Genomic DNA, 5,894 nt, shown 5'->3' with positions numbered 1-5,894 from the left:
AGTTAAGTTTTTAAATAGAATTGGTTTCTGTGTATGGTGTAAGATAAGGATCCAGCTTCATTCTTTTGTATACGAATGTCAGGTTTTTCTAGCACCTTTTATGGAAGAGACTGTTATTTCCTCATATATGGAAGATTTATTTATGAATGGTCTATGCTGTAACATTGACTAATTTGTCTACTTTGATGATTAAAAAGCTTACTGTTTTGATGACCATAGCTTTGTCATATAACTTGGGATAAAAATGTTTAACGCCTTCAGCTTTTTCCTTCTCGAGACCTTGATTATTTGGGGTCTTTGAGATTCCAGAAAAATTGTACAATTATTTACTCTCTCTGTTAAAAATGCCATTGACTCTGCCACTAAACTACAATTGACAATAGTGTATACATATTAAATTTTTCTGAGATTTAAACTTAAGTGTTCTCATGAAAAAGTGTATGTGTATGTGGAACCGGAAAGAACATAATGAGTAGAACTATTACCTTGCATGCGACTGATATGGGTTTGATACCCAATACCATCAGAAGCGATTCCTGAATTCTCAGATCTCTGAGCAGCAAATCTTGAGCATCACCTACAATGATTCCCAAATCAGAAAACATCACACTTAGAAATCTATCTTTATGCAAAAGTCAGTTTAAAGTGAATCAAATACCTTAAGATTTGACGGGAAACTATTGGAGAAAATATAGGCAGAATATTTCAAGATTTGGACCACAAGGGCATCTTCAGTGATCTAATACCACTGGCAAAAAAGTAAAAAAGTAAACAAAATCAAAAATAAACAAAAGGGACTACATCAAATTTAAGAGCTTCTGTGTAGCACAAGAGACATGGGCTAAAACTAAGTGACAGCCAACTTAATTAAAAAAATTTGAATTCAACAATCAGATAAGAGCTAATTTATAGGATATATAAAGTACTCACAAAGATCAACCAAAAAATAAAAAACCTTATCAAAAAATGGAGAGAGGAAATGAACTGACACTTCTCAGAGAGACAGGCCAATGGCCAATAGGAACATGAAAAATGTTCAGCATCATTTGGCATTAGGGAAATTCAAATCAAGATAATGAAATATCATTTAAATTAAAAAAATTATTCAAAAGAACGTACACACCATTATTCTTTGTTGCACTTAGTACAATTGCTAAGATGTGGAATCAACCTAGGTGTCCAAGAACAGATAATTGGATTTTCAAGATGCGTTGTACATACACAATGGAACACTATGCAGCTGCAAGGAATGACGAAATCATGCAATTTTCTACAACCTGATTGGAAGATACCATGCTGAGTGAAGTAAGCCAAAAAGAAAAAAAAACACAGGATGATCTTACTTATCTGTAGTGTATAGAATAACTTGTGAAATTTAGTGTAGTAAAGGGGGACTAGATCACTCTTGACCCATACTTTAGGGAAGGAAAGAACAGAGAAGGAAAGAAATGTAAGCAGGAAGGAAGAAGAAGAAAGGTAAATAGTGGAAGTACAGGGTCACAGACTTTGATTATGTTGGTGTATGGTTCAGTCCCTGTCACTGTCACTGTCCTCCCGTTGTTCATTGATTTGCTCGAGCAGGCCCAGTAACGTCTCCATTGTGAGACTTGTTAGAGTAGTATAGCTTGGTTGAGTAGTATAGTAGTATCGCTATTTATCCAAGTCACAGGTTCAATAACACTGAAAATGTGATATCTAAGCTGCAGCTACCAAAATTTTTAATGTGTCTGTCAAGGTAACAGATGACAAGGATCAAAAGGTTGGGTGGGGGTGGGGGGAATATGGAGTATGGGAACATTGGTGGATGGAAGTTGACACCAGTGGTGGCTTTGTTGTTGAAATATTATAAAACTCATCTCCATAATTTTTGAATCATAGTTCTTTGATTAAATAAAAATTATTTAAAAAAGAAATAAGATGTATGTGTATGGAAGTGCTAATTAACAAGTTGGGAAGAATACTTCCCCATGGATACATATGTCAAATAACATCTGCTGCAGATATCTTGCAATTTTATTTGTCAAATTACCTCAACAGAACAACAAAAAAGAATTTAAGTGGTACAATATGGAAAGTATCATGCTAAGCGAAATGAGTCAGAAAGAGAGGGATAGACATAGAAAGATTGCATTCATCTGGGGGATATAAAGTAACAAAGTATGAGATTAATACCCAAGAATAGCTGAGATCAGCACCAGGATGATTACTCCATAACTTAGAGGCCAGCCGTGTATCCTAGAGGAAAGGGCAGTTCAGATAGAGAAGGGAGCACCAAATAAAGGATGTTTGGAGGATCCTCCCAGGAGGGGAGATGCATGTCGAAAGTAGACTATGGACTGAACATGTTTGCCACTCAATGCCTCTTTTGCAGACCACAACACCCAAAAGGAGAGAGAGAACACAGGGGATTGCCCTGCCACAGAGGCAGGGGGGATGGGGGGATGGGGGTGGGAGGGATATTATCCATGGTGGTGAAAAACGGCCACTAGTGGAGGGATGGGTATCTGATCATTGTATAATTGAAACCCAAGCACAAAAAATTGTAAATCTACAACTGTAAAAAAAAATAAAAATAAAAAAAAATGTAGCACTGCAAAAAAAAAAGAAATGTCTATCCTAACTTGGTTTTTTACTGTCATTGCAAATTTGGGCCAATTCTTTCATCTCCTCTATTAGTTTCTTCATATGTGAAACTACAATTAAAACTGTCTTTAATGATCATTAAGATAATTTATACAAATCATTCATGAACAAAAGCTGACCCATTTATAAAATGTGCCAGAAATTCTCATGAAATCTTTATAGTTCTTGAAAACCAAGACCATATTATCTCATTTAAGAATACGATGAGAGGAAGGGATGGGAAGGTAACAAGCAGTAGAGCCCATTCCTCACATGTGTGAGACTCTAAAATCAATGTCCAGGTCAGACAGTATACCTGTCAATGAATTTGCAACCTTTGAGCACAGGTGGGGTCAGCCCATATGAAAAAAAAAAAAGAAGAAAGTGATTCTGATGTAGGCAAGAAGGCATTATTAAGGGGAACTTATATATGAGATCAGGATTTAATAAATGTGATAAATTGTCTCTCAATTCAGGTATTTGAACTTCAAGAGAAACCTAGAAGTCACTTGGTGGGGTGAAGGTGGGGAATTGACCTTCTCATTTATGCTCAGGGAAACTAGTGGCCTCTTCTAGTTACTTAATCTGGATGTGGGAGTCTGACCATTCAGTGCTCAATAGTAGTAGTTCTGGGGGCACACCAAGGACACTTCGTAAGTGCTCAGGTTCATTAGTCTAGAAGTCTTTCTAAATGAAGTTTATTAAATGGAATTGACTTCATAATATTCAGAACATGCACACCATGATCACTGTAAGGAATTGTTATGCAAAGTTTTGCTTTTGTGTTTTTATTTATTACTTGTTGTCTCAGAAAGCCTGGCAAGCTACCGAGAGTATCTTGCCCACATTGCAAAGCCTGGCAAGCTACCCGTGATATAATCGATATGCCAAACACAGTAACAAGTGTCACAATGGAGACATTATTAGGCCCGCTCGAGCAAATCCATGAACAATAGAAGGACAGTGACAGTGACAGTGACAGTGACAGTCAAGAAATAGGCTTTACTATAAATGGGGAAAAGGCACATGAAAATTGTTCCATGTTGCTAATCATCAGGGAGATGCAAATCAAAACAGCAATGAGATATCATCTTCCACCACAGGGACTGGCACACATCAAAAAGAACAACAACAACCAGTGCTGTTTCAAATGTGGGGAGAAAGGGACTCTTATTCATTGTGGTGGGAATGCTGACTGGTCCAGTCTTTTTGGAAAACAATATGGGCATTCCTTAAAAAACTAGAAATTGAGCTTCCATATGATTGGGCTATACCACTTCTGGGAATATAACCCAGGGTTGCAAATAAAAAAAACATAATAGAAGTGACATCTTCACTTGTATGTTCATTGCAGCACTGTTTACAATAGCTAGAATCGAAACAGCATGAGTGCCTGAGAACAGATGACTGATTTAAGAAATTCTGGTATATCTACACAATGGAATACTATGCAGTTGTTAGAAAAAATGAAGTCATGAAATTTGCTTATAAGTGGATAGACATGGAGAGTATCATGCTATGTAAAATGAGTCAGAAAGAGAGGGCTAGATAGAAAGACAGCACACACTTGTGAAATATAAAATAACATAGTATGAGACTAACACCCAAAGACAGTAGAGACAAATGCCAGGAACATTGGTCATGGTTTGGAAACTGCCTCAAATGCTGTGGGGGAAGGCAGTTGAGATAGAGAAGGGACCATTAAATCAATGATGGTTGGAGGGATTACCTTCTGGGTTGGCAGGTGTGTGTTAAAAGTAGACAAAGGACCAAACATCATGACCTCCTATTATCTGTATTGTTAAACATAATGCCCCAAAGGAAAGAGAGAGTAAGAAGGAAACTGCCTACCATAGGGTCAGGAGGTGGAGTGGAATGAGGATGATGGGAGGAATACTGTGGACATTGGTGGTTAGAAAGCTACACTGTTGGGGGGATGGTTATTCGACCATTGTATGACCGAAGCTCAATCATGAAAGCTTTGTAATTGTATCACGGTCATTCAATTAAAAAAATAGAAACATGACTTACTGTGTTTGCAATTGACTGGGGAGCTAAGAACTGGAATGAAGAACAGAGAGACTCAAGGATGGGCAGGTTCAGAGGCTCCCGACATTATTGACCCCACCATTTTTCCAGAGGGCTATCACCTCTCAGTCATGTCGGATAAGCCGCTTTTCATCCACTATATCTTCAAAATCAATAACATTAAACTTGGTGAAGACCGGATTCTAGGAGATAAGGATCATCTGGCTGCCAGGGTGCTTCAAACTGCACAGATACCCAATCGCGTGTTCTTGTTCTATAGTTTGGTACAAATAGACATGATGGCTTGGCCAAGTCGTCATGTCCTGAGTATTTCAAAAGTTCTCCACACATATGCTTGAAGCCTAAGATTGTAACTTGCCCGAGAGCAGATACAAAAGTTCACTGCAGGGCTGGAGCAATAGCACAGTATCTAGGGCGTTTGCATTGCACATGGCCAATCCGGGTTTGATCCCCAGAATCACATATGGTCCCCCAAGCACTGCCAGGGCTAGAGCGATAGCACAGCTGTAGGGCGTTTGCCTTGCACACAGCCAACATGGCCGACCCGAGTTCGATTCCTCCGCCCCTCTCGGAGAGCCCGGCAAGCTACCGAGAGTATCTCCCCCGCATGGCAGAGCCTGGCAAGCTACCTGTGATGTATTCGATATGCCAAACACAGTAACAACAAAGTCTCCAATGGAGACGTTACTGGGCCTGCTCAAGCAAATCGATGATCAATGGGAGGACCTTTACTTTACTTTACTATGGCCAACCCAGGTTTGATCCCCAGAATCTCATATGGTCCCCCAAGCACTGCCAGGAATAATTCCTGAGTGCAGAACCTGGAGTAACCCCTGAGCATTGCCGGTGTGACACAAAAAGCAAAAAAATAAAAGTTCACTGCAAAGAACTATCTGCAAGGTCCCTTAAAGAAGGCCGAGGAAGCAATAAGCTGCATAAAATACTAAGGAGGCCTCTATCCATTGACCATTGGGTCCCATGGGTCAAGGATTATAGTTGGCTTACTTGGCTACCCCCAATTTTGTTACTTTATGTGAACCATTCAGTGTCTACTAGTTTATTTCCCTGTCTTTCACAAATACCCACTCCACATTCCGATATTAAACATGTAATATAATTTTCCCAATTTATCTCCCATGTGTTTTTGGATATGTTTGTCCTTAAAATTACCTTGTTTTATCAGTGTTTATAAGAACATAAAATTATATTGTTATTAATTTAGT

At 38.8% G+C, this 5,894-nt stretch overlaps 1 pseudogene; it reads right to left on the bottom strand.

Annotated features, from left to right (window-relative positions):
• Positions 1-5,558: 5,558 nt before the first annotated feature.
• Positions 5,559-5,686, bottom strand: LOC130017206 (uncharacterized; annotated as a pseudogene).
• Positions 5,687-5,894: the final 208 nt, after the last annotated feature.

The sequence above is a fragment of the Sorex fumeus genome, unplaced genomic scaffold, assembly GCF_029834395.1.
Source record: "Sorex fumeus unplaced genomic scaffold, SorFum_2.1 ptg000007l, whole genome shotgun sequence".
Classification (NCBI taxonomy): domain Eukaryota; kingdom Metazoa; phylum Chordata; class Mammalia; order Eulipotyphla; family Soricidae; genus Sorex; species Sorex fumeus.
The sequence above is the reverse complement of the archived record's forward strand: the minus strand, read 5'-3'. Positions and strand labels throughout refer to the sequence as shown.